We start from the raw sequence: 20,520 nt of genomic DNA, 5'->3' as shown, positions 1-20,520 counted from the left end.
ATGTTGGAGTAGGGCCCACCTCGTCTTCACTTGATCACATCCACAGTGTGTGTTTCCAAACAAGGTCACGTTCACAGGCATCAGAGCCTATCCCCTCACCGTGGCTTTCTGGGGACACTGTCCAACCATAGGCGTTGTTACCTTTGGAGAGAAAGAAGGTGTGTTTGTCATGCAGAGAACATGCCGTCACTATTCTCCTTGTTCATTCAGCGATTGCTTTATGAGATGTAGGCTCACAGAGCGTTGTTTGAGGTGCTGAGGGATCAAATGCAAGGTGTCGTTTCTGCCTTCTAGGGCTTCCCGTCTTACTGGGAGCAGAGTAACACTCAGATGAAAGAGTTAGGTCAAAGCGGAAAGGAGGTTGGGGGGGGTGGAGAGTCTGCTCTAGAGGAGGTGGGGAAGGGAAACGTGTGGTCTGATAAGGCCTGCGAAGGCCCCAGTGCAAGCTGGCCCTTGCGTAAGTGGTGGGCCTTGACTGAGGGGAGAGGTGAAGGGAAAGCCTTCCAGAGAAGAAAAGTCGCCACGACTTGGGTGGGAATGAGGGGGACGTGCAGCATGGAGAAGGAGCGGGCTGTGGGCCATGTCTGAGGGTCAGGAACGTAGCAGCAGACCAGGAGGTAGACTGGAGACAGGAAGACCCGGAAGCAGAGGAACAGTCCAGATGAGGAGCAGGACAGGGCTTGGCCCCGGAGAGCTATGGGCCTTGGAGGAAGGTCATCCACGTTCTTGGGTGGGAATGAGAGAAGATCTAGAAAGGCTCTCCTGGGCACTTCACAAAGAAACTTGGTTATAGAGATAATGGAACAAAAAGAGAATCCAAAAAGGGAACCGTGAGGCAACCCAGATTGTCAAAAGCAGGAAGTCATTACTCCTCTGGGGCTAGAGGGGCAATGAGAGGTGGTGGGGTTACCAGAGCCCATCCGATGGGAGTAGAACCTGGTGTGTCCGCCTGGTAGGAGCCGGAGCCACAGAAGAGAAGCAGCCCCTGGCCAGAGGTGCCCTTTGGGGCAGAGGGATAGAAATCCTCCAGCCTTGTGCCAAACCGACCCCGAAGCCTGTGGGCGAGGCGATCTGGTACGGAAGGAGGCTGTGGGGGCCGGGAGCAGAGGAGAGGACCAAAGAGGGAGGTGACCAGCAGGCTCCCAAAGATAAAGGAGATATGAAAGTCTCAAGATATTGGCTTCTTCTCATTATTTATTAGTGATAGTTGATAGAATAACCCCATTTAGGAAGAGACACCGATTTGAAGAGAAAACAGTTATTTGGGGTTTAGATCATTGGAAGTTATGCTGACAGACACAAGGCTTGTCCATGATTGCAGAAGTTTGCTGCTGGCCTTTCCCAGTTTAAATAAAAGAGAATCCAGAGAGTGCTTTCAGTCCAGTGTCAGCTTATTTCCTCTGACAATAATGACTGGGAAGTGGTGTTCTTAGCTGTTTAAACCTCACACAACTCAGAAGCCCATGGCTGAGGCCAACAAGCCGGAGTCCTTCCGGGATTTCTGAGGCGGTTCTGGGGCCAGAGTGGAAGTATCCTCAGCTATATCCGACACTCAGTGATGGATATGCCATGTGCCTGGTCAGGGCCTGCGATCCCACACACACGGCTGACAGTGAGTGTGACATTTCAGTGACATTTCAGCAACCATCCACATGTCCCTAGGGGAGGATCAAGATGTGGTCATTCTGTACAACGGGATCTTACTTAGCCTTAAAAAGGAAGGACATCCTGATACCTGCTACAACATGGATGATCCTTGGGGACATTATGCTGAGTGAAATAAGCTAGTCATACAAGGACAAATCCTGTGTGATTCCACGTGTCTGAGGTTTCCAGAGTAGTCAGATTCATAGACACAGAAAATAGAAGGGTGGGCGCCAGAGGCTGGACGGGGAAGACTGGAGAGTCGTTGTTCAGTGGGGAAGAGTTTCAGTTTGGGGAGATGGAAAAGTTCTGTAGACAATGGGGGTCATGATGGCACAACAGTGTGAATGTACTCAATACCACTGAATCATACCTTTAAAAGTGGTTAAAATGGCAAATTTTATATTACGTATATTTTACTACAATTTTTTGAAAAAGTGATCCAGGCAAGACTACAATGTTTATATAGTTTGAGCTTCAGAAAATCTGGGTGATCACCAGAGGCTCCCCACTACGTTATGCAATGATACATTTCAAAATCGGAAGACAATGTCCCCACTGGCCCCCTGACATTAGACAGGCTTGCTCCCATTGGACAGCTTTTTTTCTTTTTATTTAAAAGATTTTATTTATTTATCTGACAGAGAGATAGAGAGAGAGCACAAGTAGGCAGAGCGGCAGGGAGAGGGAGAAGCAGGCTCTCCGCGGAGCAGGGAGCCCGATGCAGGGCTCGATCCCAGGACCCTGGGATCATGACCCGAGCTGAAGGCAGACACCCAACTGACTGAGCCACCCAGGCGCCCCCCATTGGTCAGCTTTATCACCGGAGGCGTCCCCGGGGGCCCCTGTCATGGCCTCTGCAGCCATTATTGAGCTGGGTCTGTCCTGCTTTGCAGCAGGGCTGGTGGTCATTTCAAGTTTCTACAAAGTGCACTTCTTTATCACTGGACTATGTTGATTGTCTTAAGTTCCTTAAAAGCTTGGCTGATTTCATAAATTTGGCTACCAGCATAATCTTCATTGGAGAAATGTGATTGCTTAAAGACTTCTGTCAGCCTGAAAATATTTAGATATAATTTGTCTCTGCCCTTTGGAACAAAAAGACGCTTTCTGTAAACATTGACCCCAAAGATCACTTTTATAAAATATGTTCCCATGAGTCTTATTCTAAAATTGGAATGGGGATAAGGGTAATTAGTTTGTCTTTGGTAGAAAGTACTCATTTTATCATTTATTTACTCAGCAAAGACTTACTAAGCAACTTCTGTGTGTCATAAACTGTGCTCAGAAAGGGCAAGTGGGTGACAAACGTATGAGGAAGAGACATGTTTGTCCTTTTCACTACTGGATTAAGGGCGCATTATGCATGGGAGGGCTTCAAGAAATAGCTAATAACTAGTTGAACAAAGGAGGGAGATTTGTCTCTCTGGGGGATGCAGGCAGGTAAATAATTACAACAGAGTTTGATGGAACCTGGGTTATTATGATGGGAGGAAACACCCAGTCCAGTCTGAGTGCATGGAAGAGCCAATCCCAGAGGAAGGAAGTGGACTTTTTTTCAGCAGAGAGCAATAATCAGCTTTGCATTTTTGGATGCTCTGTTCTGGATGGATATGGAAACAAGACTGGATTTGAGTAAGACAGGAGCTCAGACGGGACACAGTGTGAAATTATCTGGGCCTGGTGGTAGCTGACAGTGGAACAGAGTGGACCAATGTTAAGAAGTTAAGAACTATTTAAGAGGTTGAAATGAAAGGAATCTGGAATGCAGTGATTGATGGGTTGAGGGGGAAAGAGAAGAATCAAGGATGATTCTAGAAGTTTTGCCTTAGGAAACTAGATGAATGGTAGTTGCAGTTGCTGGGATAGGGAACAGGGGAGGAAGAGGAGCAGGCTATGGATGTGTGCGTGCATGCATGCATGTGAGCAGGTGTGTGTGTGTGTTCAGGTGGTGGTAGTATAATAAGGTGCCCATGGAACGTTCAAGAGGAGGTATCCAAAGGGCAGTTGGATATGTGCATCTGGAGCTAGAAATTAAGATTGAAAATCATCAGGATATGAATGGTAATTTATGCCATGGTTGTAGATGAAATAATCTAGAAAAATACATGGTAGGTGAGAAGAGAGCCAGAAAAACGTGGACATTTCAGGCATAAACAAAGGAAAAGGATTCTGGATTGCCTTGAGATTAGGCAGAAAAGCAGGCAAACACAGTATCATGGAAACAAAAGGAATGTGTTTCACTGTGTCTCACGCATTCGGAGGGAATGACCAGTGACGTCAAATGCAGTCGAGTGGCCTGCAATGTAAGGACTGAAGTCGGCCCCAATGACATTGGCAGGAATACTATGGTCACGTGCAGAAGCCATGGAATGTGGGCTGAATGGTGAAGAGTGAAGAAGTGGAGATCTCTAGTGTAGATCGCTCGAGAATCCTGACTTTGAAGGGGAGGAGATGGGGCTGTCGCTGTTAGAATGGAGGTGATGGTTTTTTCCTATAACTGGGAATAGGTTTAAATACTAATCGGGACATGGTTAGTAGGAAGGAAGCAGTAAAAGACCAAAGGGAAAGGGCGAGCCTTACGTTCTGCTCTTGTCAAGGAAACGGGTAGGATTTCTTGCGTGGTGGCAGGTGTTTGTCTTGGGCCAGTGGAAGAATCAGCTTCTGTTGCACTGAAGACTTGACGTGAAGGTATTCGAGGCATCACTGCTTTTCCGGTTCCCTTTCCACAACACTCATTCCCCCACTCCTCCCCTTTTTCTTCCAGGAATTTCACCCTTGACCTACGTCTTGGGTCAGAGTCCCTAGAAGCAGAGTCTGAGATGGGGTTTGGGCTGCAAGTTTGTCAGTTGACTACGGAGTGCTCAGAATAAACCTGTAGGTGCAAGGGGAGGAAAGAAGGAAGGCGAGTATGTGGTAGCCTCAGCCTGATGACAGGAGAGCTCTGGAGCGTAAACTGTGCCAGAATTTGCCCTGCCTGGAGGCAAGGAGGCTGGCCTTTTTACCCTCACACCAAGCAGCCGTTAGTTTTGTGATGCCCCAGGTGGAGGGAAATGCACCTGCAGCTGGGATCATCTGAGGACAATCCTGGAAGCAGTTTGCAGGTCTGAGCCATCAGCAGCGGCCCCTGAGCCCATGACAGGGAACGCAAGGCATCAGCTGAGGCCTGGTCTCTCGTCTTCTCTTGCCTGGTTGGTTCCTGTATCGTCCCCGTTCTTCTATTGCCACATAACAAACCTCCCCAAAACTTAAGACAGCAACCGTTTCTTTAGCTCACAATCCTGCAGGCTGTCAATTCGGGTTGGGCATTCTTCTTGTCCTGGCCGTGCTTACTCACACGTCTGTGGTCACTTACAAGGTTACTTGGCGGCTGGTCGGCCCCGAGCGGCCTCAGCTGGAATGTCTCACCTCTGTTCCGTGTGGTCTCTCCTCCCCCAGCAGAGGCTGTCCCAGACTTGTTCTTGTGACAGTGGCACGATTCCAGGAGGCAAGTCTTCCTGAGGCCTAGGCTCAGAACTGGTACCCTAACTCCTACCTGAGGTAGAATCTGTTTCCTCTCCCCTTGAAGCTGGGTTGGGTTTTTTCCTTGCTTCGGCCAACAGAAAGAAGCAGAAATGACAAAGTCCCACTGCAGAGAGCCTGGATACAGGAAGAGGTGAAGAGTGTGGGCCAATTTTCAGATCTCCCACACGCCTTATCACTTGATTTCAACAGCCGGGCCTGTCATGGAACACAACATACTGGAGTCGAGAGGTTCATTTATCTCTGTGTGAGGAGTCTAATTTAGATGGTTAACTCTTTTGAGAGTAATTCCCTGAAAAGGACGCTGCTGCAGTTTGTGCTCCCGGAGAAGCAGATTCTAGCCAGAAACTAGTGTGCAGGGTGTTCATTACGAAGCGTTCTGAAGATCAATGCCTGAGGGAGAAAGGAAGGAGGGAGGCAGGTCTGAGGGAGAAGCTGCCAGGCAGTGCTGTCTCGACCAGGTCCTCGGCAGACCCCCAGGGAGCCCTAAAACTGGGGCAGCTCCCCAGACTTGTCCCAAGTTGGGGCAAAGGAGCCAGGCCCTTCTACTGTTGCATCAACCACTCATTAGATGGCAGCTCTCCTGGAAGGGGGTTGACCGTGGCCAAGGCAACTCTCCTCAGCCAACTGCAGTGCTGGCTAATAGTTGAAGGCCATCACTTGGCAGATTCCCGATAGCTGGGGGGAAATCCTTCACTTCTGAAAGGGGATCTGAGTGGTACATCACAACCTCTAACCATGGGCTTATAGTCTCTACTTTTTTTTTTTTTCAATTTATGATCCCAAAATTCTGATAGGTGAAAACAAGGGGTATCATATTTCTTCTTATGATATATTTAAAACATAACTAAACTGAAGAAAAGGGTTCAGGATAGTTGGTTGGGGATGAATGAAGAGGGTTTTATTAGGCCCAGGGCGAGAGGAACTAAGGCCCCAGCCAACACCCATCACCAACTCCCCGCCTGTGGGAGTGAGCCACCATGGACGTGAATCCTCCAGCCCCAGTCAAGTCTTCAGATGAGACTATAGCCCCAGCCAATACCAGAGATCCAGGACCACCCATCTGAACTGCTCATGAATTCCTGACCCACAGAAACCATAAGAAATAATGTATTGTTCTGCTATGGCTACTACAACAAAATGCCACAGACTAAAGGTTTTAACAGAAATTCATTTCTCGGGGCGCGTGGGTGGCTCAGTCAGTTAAGCATCTGCCTTCAGCTCAGGTCATGATCCTGGGGTCCTGGGATCAAGCCCCACGTGGGGCTCCCTGCTAAGTGGGGAGTCTGCTTCTCCCTCTCTCTCTCTGCCGCTCCTCCTGCTCATGCTCTCTCTCTCTCATAAATAATTAAGAAAATATTTTAAAAAAAAGAAAAAATTCATTTCTCACAGTTCTGGAGGCCAGAAGTCCAGGATCAGGGTGTTGACAGGATCCGGAGGCCTCCTCTGCTGCAGATGCCACCTTCCTGCTGTGTCCTTATGTGGTCTTTCCTCTGTGCGCATGCATCCCTGGTGTCTCTTCCTCCTCTCATGAGGACACCAGTCCTATTGGGTTAGGGCCCCACCCTATGACCTCACTTAACCTTAGTTACTTCTTTAAAGGCCCCATCCCCTAATACACTCACACTGGGGGCTAAGGGCTTCAGCCTATGAATTTGGAGGTGGGGGGACACAATTCAATGCATCACAGATAATAAATTACTATTATTCTCTTAAGCCACTGAGTTTTGGGGTGATCTGTTATATATCGAAAGATATCTAGTACCTGCTTTATCATGTATCTGGGGAGATATTAAACTCAGAAGTTTGGGGTTCGTTTTAAAAATTGATTGTCTTGCCACTGAGCCAGTCTTTAAGATCCCTGGTTTTCCTAGTATGAATATTTGGAAGGAAGTCACCAACCAGTCTTTCAAGATTGTTATTTGGAATAATTAACCTTTTTTCTTTTTTAAGATAGGAAAGCACTCTAAAAATCTAAAAATATTTAAAATCACTTGACCTTAAGGAATAGATAAGATTTTAGAGGCTCTATTTTGTTCTTTTATTCCCATCTACCATTTTAAATATCAAATTACAACCTAATAAGATCTTGGTGTTAAGACCATCTGCCCAGAAATGGCAAACTAACAGTTCCATAGTCCATTACTCACAACAGATTAGATATTTTAAAAATAGTTTGGGAAAGATTCACATTGGGTCGAGGAGTAAGGAGCGCCAGCGAGAGCTGATTCATAACGGGATTGGTTATCACGAGAGTTGTTGCTTACACAAGTGTTGCCAGCGTGTTGAAGAGGCAGGCAGGGAATATCTACTCTCCCGGCTGTCAAAAGAAGGTATTATAATTGGCATCCTTCCTGGGTCCCTGCACTGGTAGGATCATGACTTCATGAGCAGAGAGAAGGCAGAGCCCAAATAAGAGAGATGTGCTTGGCTGAGCACTTGGCCTGTTTTTTCTGAGCACTGGCCTGGGTCTGTGGGATTCTTATTTATTCTGTTCCCCAAGGTAGCTGAGCTCCAGGAAAGGATGTTGAATCTTTTTACCTCAATTTTTCTTTAATTTGACAAATGGCCTACCTCTGTCACCTCCCCAGGGACCCATGCGGGAAATGACTCGTTCAATGGTGGTTTCCTAAGATGCCATCATTTGCCTGACAGCAGGCTAGGTACTGAGTGCTCAGGGACAGTTGAGAGCATTTCTGCCACAAGAGTGTCAGCAAGAGCAGGTCCCATGGAGCTGGGATCCAGGGCTAAAGCAGCTGAGGGGTGCCTCCACCTCTTCCCTCACGGACCACAACCTAACAGATGCGGGATATGCACTTGGCATCACTGTGATCACGGGGGCACAAATGTAAATTTCCCAGAGTGAGTTATTTGGCTGTCTCGGTTGATAGAGCCAACCCTTCTGTTGGTCAAATGTGCCATCATGACAGCAGGCACTTCAGGATTCATCTTGAACTTTTCCACCCAAAAGGAACAACGCTGGACAAGGGAATGGTTAAAATATTGGGGTCCCGTGGAGTTGGGATGCTCACTGGAGTTTCTCAGGATGATCTATAGATAAGGCCTCTGCTGGGAGGAGGACTACGTGGCAGTTCGCTTTTTCCTTCCCTTGGGCCGGCATTGTCAAGGACGCCACCTAACTGTGCAACAGGCCTTGACTAAATGTATCTCTTGTTGAAGAAACCATCTTGATCATGGCTGTCTATAAGCTCAGGGCAGAAGCCAGCCTTCCGGGGGCCACTAGGTGAGTGCGCGGTGACAAAGGGTAGATGGAAACAGCTTTGTCATGAAGTTTGGAGTGAAGAGGAGCCATGAGTGAGGGCCAGGGCTGGCGGGGAGCCAGAGGGCATTTCTCTCAAAGATGGGCCTGGCCTGAGCATGTGAACGTGCTGATGGAGGGAGGTAAAGGTTCCCGAACCTCCCACCCTCTCTACCCACTCCTCTGTCCTCCAAAGATGCAGGCTTTACGTGAGGATCAAAGGAAAGCGTGTGTGTAGGCTTCCCGAAGCTCCGTTGCTAGCAAACACTGAAGTCGAGTCTTGAACCAAGGGAACGGGGCTCCAAAGCCCATGTTCGTGGTGTGACTTCCTACGGCCTCTAGAGAAGTCCAGGCTTCTCGGCCCACCCGTTGCACGCGGACACAGCGTCTTACCGCACATACGCCTGGTTCAGGGGCTGGCCCCGGGGCCAAAGCTGGCCCGTCATCTCTTTCCGTAATTCAAGTTTTCTTAATACACAGCCATGCCCATTCGTTAATGCCTCGTCTCTGGCTGCTTTCACGGGGAAGCAGAGGTGAGTACTTGCAACAGAGACCAGATGGCCTGCAAAATGCACAATATTTATCATCTGGCCTTTTTTCGGGAAAAAAACTTGCCAGCTCCTGACTAATTTGTGCCAGAGCCTCCCTTTCCTGCATCTCATTAATTAATAGGACCTCCCACGCCAAGTGCCAGGGTGAGACTAGTCCCCAGAAAGGCAACAGTGGCAGAGCCCTGCCCCACTGAAGGCTCAGCGCCGGTCCCACGGGAGAGCGCAAGGGCAGTTAGTCATCGGGCCCGCCCGCCACAGGCCCCGCCCGAAGCCGGGCTGCCCGTAAAGTTGGCAAACTGACCGGTGGTCCTGCAGAGTTGGGACTGGGGGATCTGCATTCCCCTTACCCTCTGAGCGTTACGATGTCATACAGTCCGCTTTGGGACTGGATTGAGGAGATTAGGGGTAATATAAATTTAAGGTGGAAGGGCCCTTATTCATCCCCTTACTCTCCTTGAGTGAGGAAAGGATGCAAATTTGATGTAAATGGCACAAATGGGCCTCGTGAAGTCTTCGTTGCCTACCCTGGCGGCGGTTTCGAGGAATGAATTGGTCAGCTGAGCATTTTTTTCCCAAAGATTTTATTTATTTCTTTGAGAAAGAGAGAGAGCACGAGCTGGGGGCGGAGCAGAGGCAGAGGGAGAGAGAGAATCTCTCAAGCAGACTCCACACTGAGCACAGAGCCCGACGTGGGGCTCCATCTCCCGACCCTGAGATCGTGACCTGAGCCGAAACCAAGAGCCGGACGCTTCACCGACTGAGCCGCCCAGGCGCCCCCACAGCCATGTATTTTAATAGAAGGATTGTTCCAGGGACAGGCTAGAGGCCAGAGGAAGCCTCCAGAAGACTAAGCAAGCAGACCCATAAAGAAAGGACAACGGTAGTCCAGTGAGACACAACAAAGGGCTGAATTAAGGCCACAGGAGTGAAGACATAGAGGAAGGGGTTAATTATGAAGGCATGTAGCAGATAAAATCGGCTGGCCTGGGTGAGACCCAGGGACATGGCATGTGGGAGGAGGGCTCGAGGTGACTCTCCAGTTTCTGGCATGAAATGTTGGATGACAGCGTCCTTAAACTGGGAGGGGAAGTAGATCTTGGGATGAAAGTTAACTCCGTTTGTGCCACACATTCTTTGATTCCAGGGGCCTGGATATGTAAGCCTGGGGCAGAGAAGCAGAGGTTCAAAAATGATTCTTTGTCCCTTTTACGGGCCATGCATTAAATCAAAGAAATCAAGACTCTGAACACCTTTACCTTTATAGCTGCTGATGCAGCGGAGAAAGCAAGCAGAATTTCATTCTTTTTTTTTTTTTTAAAGATTTTATTTATTTATTTGACAGAGAGAGAGAGACAGCAAGAGAGGGAACACAAGCAGGGGGAGCAGGAGAGGGAGAAGCAGGCTTCCCACTGAGCAGGGAGCCCCATGCGGGGCTTGATCCCATGATGCTGGGATCATGACCCAAGCCGAAGGCAGACGCTTAACGACTGAGCCACCCAGGCGCCCCCAGAATTTCATTCTAATGAGGGACACTTTTCACCAATACAGCTGTATGAAAATGCATTTGGGGGGCTGAACGTTAGATGGTGGAAAAATTACTGTACCTGCTCATGCAGTCTAGACGGGCTTGTCTTGATTTGCATTTAGATGGGAATTCCTTCAGCTCAGAACCAGGATTGTCCTCTAACCCACCGCACTCAGAAAAGCATTAACTTGGGCTGGTGAAGTGTTGTTGGTACAACAGCGACACAGACCCTAACACCAGTATTAATAGTGTTGCTTAATGACTCCATAGAAATGAGCCACTGGAATGGTGGAAAAGTTTAGAACAAGCCTCCTCCGGCAGGTGTCTGAGACTGCAGTGTGTAACCTGTTAATGAGTGACTACCCAAACTCCCCAGCAGTGCTCCACCCGCTTCAGGAGGCGGTGTGTTGTCTTCCTGCTATTTCTGAGGCTGAGCACAGAACCCTAGGGCACCATCGGGTGGAGTCCTGAGTACGAAGGACATCTGCACATCATGAGCATGGTTAGAGGCGGTTCAGGAACAACTCTCTAAGGAACTACACAGAGTAAATTCCAGGATGATCTCTACGCCTCGGCTGACGAGTTCCTCTTCTCACATTGTATCAAAAGCAGATTAAAAACCCATTGCCTATCATGTGTTCATCTGCAAATTGGAAAGGCTATTCAATTACCTTCGGTTAGTCTGATTATGCCGTTCCATTGGCCGTCTTTGCATTTAATTTTTAAAATTAGGTACATCTGGAGAAGTCTTTTATTATCTCTTTTTAAAATAGCATTCCTAGGCGCCTGGGTGGGTCAGTCCATTGAACATCTGCCTTCGGCTCAGGTCATGATCCTGGGGTCCTGGGATCAAGCCCCACATCGGGCTCCTTGGTCAGCGGGGAGTCTGCTTCTCCCTCTGCCTGCTGTGCTCTCTCTCTCTGTGTCAAATAAATAAAATCTTAAAAAAAAAATAGCATCCCTCTGGGATGAGGGAGTCCTGGAGATTGGTGGCAGCACAACCATGTGCGTGTACTTAACACGACTGACCCATGTGCTTAAAAATGGTCAAGAAGGCAAATTTTATGTTATTTTACCACAATTCGAAAATTTTTAAATAATAACATTCCCCTGCTTATAAAAAGAAAAGCATAAAGGGAAGAAAAACTTTGCACACGGTTCTGCCATGCCGAGACAGTTGAACTGTGCTGGGGCATGTTTTGCTTGCCCTTCGCTGTGTGCTCGTACACACAGCCGTAGCCGTGGACACGTGTCAGACTTAAGCCTGAGCACTCTGCTGATGTGGTCATCAGGCCCCTGTCTTCAGTTTACAGAGTCTGGCTGTCAGGAGGATGTCATTTTTAAAGGTCTCATTTTCATAAAATTTGGTGGTCACACCATATTAAATATTATTACTTTATACTATTCAAATTATGAAGCAGACCGCTGGGTCTAACCCAGTAAACGATAAATATTACATGTAGCCTGGAGAGCACGTTTAACATACCCGAAGCCCTTGGGGCGCCTGGGTGGCTCAGTCGTTAAGCGTCTGCCTTCAGCTTAGGTCATGATCCCAGGGTCCTGGGATCGAGTCCCACATCGGGCTCTCTGCTCAGCGGGGAGCCTGCTTCTCCCTCTCCCTCTGCTGCTCCCCCTGCTTGTGCTCTCTCTCTCTTTCTCTCTCTGTCAAATAAGTAAATAAAATAAAATCTTAAAAAAGAAAAGAAAAAAAGAAAGTTACAAAAAAAAAAAAAAAAAAACCCCGCAAACAAACATACCCAAAGCCGTCAGAGATCGTAGTGATATTTGGATAAAAGATAGTACAATCTCGGGCACCTGGGTGGCTCAGTTGGTTAAGCGACTGCCTTCGGCTCAGGTCATGATCCTGGAGTCCCTGGATCGAGTCATCGGGCTCCCGGCTCGGCGGGGAGTCTGCTTCTCCCTCTGACCCTAACCCCTCTCATGTGCTCTCTCTCATTCTCTCTCTCTCTCAAATAAATAAAATCTTAAAAAAAAAAAAAAAAAAAGATAGTACAATCTCATGAGACTTATTCACTAGCAGTCAGATTCTTTAAAAAAAAAAACCTAGTATACAACACTTGGGTACCGGGAGGCCGCAGGGGTTCCAGAGCTGTTTGCCTGCCGGTTGGGGACTCAGCTGCCGCTTTGAGGAGTCAGATGAGCAGGTGAATGAAAGGAACACATTTTCCCATTCTTAAGATCTGTCCTTGGGGCGCCTGGGTGGCTCAGTCGGTTAAGCGTCTGCCTTCGGCTCAGGTCATGATCCCGGGGTCCTGGGATCGAGCCCCGCATCAGGCTCACTGCTCCGCGGGAAGCCTGCTTCTCCCTCTCCTTCTACTGCTTCCCCCTGCTTGTGCTCTCTCACTCTCTGTCAAATAAATAAAATCTTTAAAAAAAAAGAAAAAAGATCTGTCCTTATTCGTGGACTTGATTCTGGCCTTTCACTTTTATCATGTCTGGCAATTGAGGATTGGTTTGGGGGGAGGATCCCCAAATACAAATTTACGTGCTCACTACCCGTATTTGAAGATGCTAGAATTGGGATGTAAAATCAATATAGTTTATTCTTTTCCAGAATGTAAGAATGATTGCAGAAATAATTTTCCACTAGTGGAAAAAATATACTTATTCATTCGGGATTTTCCCTAGTGTACCCCCCCCAGGGGGCTGTATATAGCACTGCATGCTGAAATAACGACAGAATTTCTCTTCAAAATAGAGACCTGGTGTTAGTGGTTCAAGAAAGAGTCTGGGCCACTCTCCCGCTTCCCCTGCTTGTGTTCCCTCTCTCGCTATGTCTCTCTCTGTCAAATAAATAAAATCTTTAAAAAAAAAAAAGAAAGAGTCTGCGATCCTTCCTGCTCTCGGGACACGTGTCCATAGATGGGGCTGTGTTATCGCTCTGCCTACCCACTTACTCAATCTGACAAATGGGCAATTAAAGAAAACGTCTATTTCCCACTGGGCATAAACTGTAGACTGCATTTGACTTATGCATTAGGTTCGCATGCGTCTGCGGCGACTGGGCAAGGGCCCCTCATGTTAAGGTATCTGTGTGATATGACAGGAAAAGCCATAAAGTCAACATAAAAACTCATCCATTACCTGTTTATAAGATGGTAAAAGCAAGTATAGAGGGCCTGTAGCTCCGAGGACTTAGAGCATCTCCAGCATTTAGTTCGTTGGCCTGACTTACATGGAGGGAGGTGTACCTACTCCCCTCAACAAAGCAAAGTCATTTTTTAATTTTTCTGAGAACTAGGAGGCAGAAACTGAAGTAGAACACGGAATACGTTGCCTAGATAAAACAAACACAAGTAATAAAAGAAGGTCTATTCAAAACAAAAAATATAAAGAGACTGTTTTTTAAATAAGCCACCGAGACCAAATGGGAGAAGATCGAGTTGTATTTACAAATATATTCCGTTGAATAGTTAAGTGCATAGAATAAGGTCAAATTTTATTTCCGTTCCAACAGCACTGCAACAGGTTAGTTTGGATTGTGGTTGATTGCTGCGTCACCAGATTTCCCCCAGCGCTTAGAGAATCAAGCAGGATCTTCATGCACCTCAGTATGGCACCAGAAATTCTGTAACCATCAGTAATACCTCATTCTCTTCTCCAGTTTGAATTACATTCTGAATTGACTCAGAAGACCATCAGATCCTGTGCCTTATTTCCAGTTTGGTCCTTAACACAAATGCACAGCAGTTGAAATAATATAAACCAGCTCCTTAGTCATCTACACCAGAAATAACCTTGGTGGAATGATTATAACACACTGTTCTAGATGCTTCGTGATACTCATTGTAGGTTAGTTAAAATCATCTTATAACATGTTCCTCATTTGTGGGTTTGGGATAATCCTGTTTCATAGTGTTTCTGCATGTGTTCTTAGCCCAGTATTCAATTAGATAAGGCGCATTTGGTGGCAAATAATTTATGAAGTGTCGTTTTCAGGGACACTTGGGTAGCTCAGTTGGTTAAGCGTCTGCCTTCAGCTCAGGTCATGATTCCACAGTCCTGGGATCGAGCCCCGTGTCGGGCACCCTGCTCAGGAGGTAGCCTGCTTCTCCCTCTCCCTCTGCTGCTCCCCCTGCTTGTGTTCTCTCTCTTTCTTTCTCTCTCTGTCTCTGACAAATAAATAAATAAAATCTTTTTTTTTTTTAAGTGTCATTTTTCAGTCTTAAAATGATCTTCAGTGGATTTGGAGAACGCATAGGATGACAATAGGTGCTCTGGGATCTGTGGAACAAATTTACCCACCGTTCTTTGAATATAATATCGTTTATTATTCCTTCTTTAAAACAATAAGCATTCGGCGCATTGATTTCTTACACCCAGTGCAAGTTCTTTGACTTCCCATCCTCACAACACAATACAGTCACTCTCTCCTGCCTGGTTTGCAGATTATGAAATTAGGGGTGCAGTCAAAACCCACTTGTGGATGCCTGTTAGGAGCCAGGCATACGCTATCCCGGCCAGATCTCTGCTAGCTCTGCAAAGGAGGCGTTTTCATCTCTATTGTGCAGGTTAAGAATCAAGATGTAGAAAAATTAAGTAATCTGCTCGAGACTTTGCCACTCATAACTAGTAGAGACATGGTGCACACGTACACCTACCTTTGAGACCCAGTACCGAACAGCAGTCCCCACACTAAGAGCAGCATTCATTGGCAACCAGCCAGAGGGGAGAACCCCACATTGGCACGCGCCTCGGAGAAGGATGTGCTGGACCCCCAGCCAGCGTGTGGCAGAGCCGGGACTTGCAACCGGGACCGCTGCAGGCCTTACGAAGGGCATGAGCTTTGAGGTCAAATACACCTTATTCCCATCCACACAACTTGCTTTCTTCATTTTTTTCTATGCTTTGGGCACCTGTTTCGACTTTGACATCCGTCTTAGAAGTCTTACCTGAAAGAAGTAACGCCTGATGAATAATACCCTTTTGAGATTTTTGCCCATACTTGGCTTCTGAATTCTGTGATGTTACTTGCATTAAAACACTCACCCGATGCAACCAGGTCACCTCCCCTTCCTTTTTTATCTTTGTTTTCTTTTTTTTAAGTAGGCTCCACACCCAACATGGGGCTTGAACTCATGACCCTGAGATCAAGAGTCTCCTGCTCTACCCACTGAGCCAGCCAGGTGCCCCAAGTCACCTCCCCTTCCTAAGGCAGGAAACTATAATGAAAGAGAAGGCTGATGCTGGCTTGATTCACACGTGCTCTCCAAGACATGGCGTCCCCTTCCTCAGATCCTTAGTCATGGATCCCAGCTTTCAAAGATTTATGCTTGGCCGAGTATATTGCTGGACTGAGATCCTTGCCTGTGAACTAAGCTGTGGTTTTTTGCACGGTCGGGAGGCGTATCTGGTACTGTCATCTGTTTTAAACTTTTAGTTATTTCCAGTTTTTCTTGACTCATCAGACAATGCGTGTATTTCTCCGTGTCCGTGATACATAAGGATGTGCTTAACATTTTTTTTAGCTTATCCTCAAAAGTGAAGCCCAATATGGTGCTACTCGGGCTTTTGGATGAGACTGAGTCTTCAGTCATCAGAGTTTATCCACTGATAAAATCCCAGGATTTAAAAAGCATATCACCCTTGGCCATATTGTTGTTAATCAGAGTTATAAAACTGGATTTGTCTGTCACCATAATCAGAACTAGCTGGCTGGATTTTCGCCAAATTTGGACAGTATGTTCGAGATGGTGTGACTTGAAGTTGAGGCTATGTGGGCGTATGATGGTAATGTCTTGAGCTCTGGCTAATGCTGGTGTAAGTGCTTTATGTTAGTTAACTCACATATCCCTCACGGCCCCACAAGGTAGGTCCTGTGGGACCACTGTCGTACAGATGGGGACACCGAGGCACAGTCAGCTCCGTGGGCATGTGGCCTATGCAGTTGCCCTGTGCTTACGAGGGCCCCTTCCTGCTTTAAAGCTCTATCTATTGTCATCTTGAAATTCTTCATTTTTGAGCAAGGGGCCCGTGTTTTCATTTTGCTCTAGGCCTGGCAAGTGGGGCAGCCGGTGCTAGGGATCCATAGCACGTTCGCGTGAGAGAACCAGGATTAGGCCCAGGTGGTCTGCTCCAGAGCCTGCACTCCTTACCCATGCTGACCTGCCTCTCAGAGAGTAAGTTCTAGTCCAAGAGGGGCCGCCTTGCTATGATGCCTGTGGATTTCTCCTCCAGAGAGCTACTTTGCACACACTCTGTTCAAGGTGATGATGGTTTGGGTGCAGCTGTGGGAGAGGTCACTGACAACGGCTCATGACCCCAAGGAGGCATCAGCTAGGCTCTAATGTGTCCTTTTAAAGAAGAACCCGGGGAGAGTGATGCCTGGCGGCGTGCTCTTGGGCCTGGTGCCTCCCAAACAGTGGCACAAGGCTGCCCGGAGACCAGCACTCTAATTTCTCTTACTTTGGCCCCTTTACAAGTATAAGACTGTTGCTGTTCTTATGAATGCCCATGGAAACTACACAGAAGGAGAAGAATAAAAATATAATTACTGGTTCACCTATTTTCTAAGTAATACTGATAATTCGGGTGACTCTCCTCAGGTGAAATTTGGGAATAATTTCATTTTCACGAGTGAATTCACAATAGCAGGACCAGACCTGGAGCTTCTGGATGCTTCTCCTCCTCCTCCTCCCCTGCTTGTCTGCATCTCCTGCCTCAGGCACGCTCGCAGATGTCAGACCAAGGACGAAGTTTGGGGGAAAAATGGCAAGTCTCAGCAACCTGCCTCTTCACACTCCAGATACCTCAAGTGGATCGCTCTTCCTTCTACTCTGAATAATTGTTCTGCTTTGGAAATCTAAACTGCTGCACGCCTCCTGAGCCTCCTTGCCGCCCTGTTCTCCTGGCCGCTCCCGAGCCTATGTCGCCTCGTTTGCAAAGAGCCCTCACTACCAACCCAACAGCAGACACCCAGACACTGTGACCAGTTGCTGGTGTCGGTTCCAGGAGGGAGAGGGGAGGGAGGTCTCGAGTTGCTAAGGATCATGAAGCTTTTTTTTTTTTTTTTTTAAGATTTATTTATTTACTTGGGGGGTGGGAGGGACAGAGGCAGAGAATCTTTCAAGCAGATTCCCTGCTGAGCGAGGAGCCAGACACGGGGCTCGATCCCATAACCCATGAGATCATGACCTGAGCCGAAACCAAGAGTCAGACGCCCAACCAACTGAGCCACCCAGGCGCCCTGATCATGTTAAGCTTTTTAAAAATAAATCTTGTAATTGATTGTTTAAAAAAAACAAAAACAAAAAAACAACCCTTAACACTATTTAGGGCCACTCCAGGAATACAGTGCGAATTTTCAAGTTGCATTCTTTTCAGGAGAGTCTAAAACTGCAGAGAATACTGAGACTAAGCCACAGATTTTAAAAGCCAAACAATAAAAAGGTGCCGGCTAAGGCCTTCGATAAACAAGCAGGTAACCTCAAGAAGCTTTGGAGTGATATTTATAGCCACACTGTGTGGCTTTTGTGATCTTGTCAACATTGCTTTATTGGCTTTCTTTTGCTTCCATAAAGACTTCATTGCTATATTTAAAGGCTTCTTTTTTTTTTTTTTTTAAGATTTTATTTATTTATTTGACAGAGAGAGACACAGCAAGAGAGGGAACACAAGCAGGGGGAGTGGGAGAGGGAGAAGCAGGCTTCCCGTGGAGCAGGGAGCCCGATGCGGGGCTCGATCCCAGGACCCTGGGACCATGACCTGAGCTGAAGGCAGACGCTTAACGACTGAGCCACCCAGGCGCCCCATTTAAAGGCTTCTTTTGATGAATGCCTCTATTTTTAATTATTGCTCTTCTTGAAAAACTCACTTTCAAATGAAATGGGAGCGTGGGGACTCTGGCTCGAAGGCACTGGTTATCTCTGAAGATGAGGCTGCCAGTTTGTTTGAAAGTTAATATACAGAAATCCCAGATACTTGCCCTCACAAGAAGAGTACTTGCTCATGGAAGATGGGTTCCAAAAAGAGATTAAGTAAAAGCCTCTAGGTGGACTAATGGGCCCTCCTGCATCCCTGCTTGGCTTCCAGAATGTTGGCAGCAGGGTTTTTCTCATGTGCACCCAGCCACGCAGAGAAGGAGGATTTCTCTTTAGAGAAAAGATCTGCAGACCCTGAAACTTTCAGCTTGCCACTTCCATTTCACTATGGAGAAGCCCACCCGTCTCTGACTCCCATCCGCACGTACAGACCTCCTAATTTCTGCCCTAATTTCTGCTCTAGCTTCTTAGGGTCTTCCTATTAAATATGCAGCCAAAGAAAACCAGGCATTTGAGGAAACTATTATGAAAGACAGAGACAAATGCAAACAGAAAAAAAGAAAGTCTGAAAAAGCAAAAAAGGGAGCAAAGGATACTGCAGCCATGACGTAAGAGCAGGAGGCTCTAAAGATTGAAAAGGGGTATTCCAAGACCAAGAGTTCTGGGAAAGTAAAACTATGCAACCAAATACACATATATATCTATACACACATGCACTGGAAGATAAAATTGAGGGGCACCTGGGTGACTCAGTCAGTTAAGTGTCTGCCTTCATCTCAGGTCATGATCCAAGGGTCCTGGGATCAAGCCCCACATCCGGCTCCCTGCTCAGTGGGGAGTCTGCCTCTCCCTCTGCCCCTCCCCCTACTTGTGCACTTTTTCTCTCTCCGTCGAATAAATACATAAAATCTTTTAAAAAATAAAAGAAGATAAAATTGAGCATATCTCCTGGAAAGTAAACCCAAAAGGCAAAGACAGAAATTGATTTAAAGAAGGAAGAAAGGAAGAAGGAAGGAGGAAGGAAGGAAGCTAAGTAGGAAGGAAGGCGGGAGGGAGGAAGGAAGAATGGGAGGGCATGTGGGCATCAGTCCAGGAGGCTCAGCCTCTTGATCCTACGAGTCCAGAGAGGAAGAACAAGGAAGACAGGAGAAGAATCAGGAGAGCAAGTGAAGGGCATGAGTTCCCAGACTGATGCCCAGCACAAAACAAAAAGAAAGGGGGGAAAAAAACAGGAAAAAGAAAAAAGACCTACACCAAGACACAGCATCGTGAAATTTCAAACCAGCAGGGCTAAAGAAATGAGTTAAAGCTTCCAGAGAGGAGGCGGAAACAGAGTTTACTTAAAAGGAGGGAGAGACTGGAAATCAGAACGGAGTCAGACTTCAGAACAGCAGAAGCTAAAAGGCCACGAACGGGGCAGGCTTTCAAAATGGAGGGCAGATGATTTCAAAGTTGGGGCTTTGGCAGGATGTGAAATTGAGAGCCATTCTCAGACATGCAAGGTCTCAAATAAATCACCCCCATGTACCTTTCCTGGGGAAGTTCCTGGAGCATCTGGTCCCTCACGATAAGGGCAGAAATTAAGACCCGGGCATTAGGAAAGATGCCCAGACTGATGGGGGAGGGAGAGGCCACCACATGGCGGGTCTGGATGGCCTCTCAGGCCTAGAGAGCCTGGGACAGCGTCTCCAAGCAAAGAACAAAACCCGCAGATCACCTTATGTATCTGATCACATTGAGAGAAGAGTTTTGGCTTTGGCCGAGTTTGGGGATGATTTCGTGATAGACACATTGAAAATTTAACTCCCAGAAAGCATTAAATTGGACAGAAAGGAAGGTGGATCATAGCACAGGATGCAGCTTGACTGCGGTGCACAAGATTCGCAGAGTCATGACAATGTTAAGCCTTGAATGTTGACACAACACAAAAGGCAGGTAACTGCGTGTGGACGGTGGGGGCGGGAGTGGTGGGGGTGCGGCTGAGCGGTCACCTTGACCTTCTGCACAGGAAGCGGGGTCAACACCACAGTAGCTGAAAATGCCTCGCCCTGGAAAATACGTACAATGAAAAGCATTTAGGCAAGAAGCTAATGTCTTTTTTTTTTTTTTCCAACAAGCAAACTTCATAGGAGTTTGAAAAAAATGATGCGTTATGTGAGTGGGATAAAAAGGACGGGACTCATTGGTTCATAAAAGGTGCTGTGAATTTGGATGGTAGCTGTGCTGGGCGCTACGGTG

The 20,520-nt window shown here is 47.2% G+C and overlaps 1 protein-coding gene across 5 annotated transcripts in view; it reads left to right on the top strand.

Moving 5' to 3' along the window:
• The window catches only part of PRKAG2 (protein kinase AMP-activated non-catalytic subunit gamma 2), a 256,267-nt gene that overhangs the window by 165,326 nt on the left and 70,421 nt on the right, over positions 1 to 20,520 (top strand). The gene's annotated exons all lie outside the window — the stretch shown is intronic.

The sequence above is a fragment of the Halichoerus grypus genome, chromosome 12 (genome assembly GCF_964656455.1).
Source record: "Halichoerus grypus chromosome 12, mHalGry1.hap1.1, whole genome shotgun sequence".
NCBI lineage: Eukaryota > Metazoa > Chordata > Mammalia > Carnivora > Phocidae > Halichoerus > Halichoerus grypus.
The sequence above is the reverse complement of the archived record's forward strand: the minus strand, read 5'-3'. Positions and strand labels throughout refer to the sequence as shown.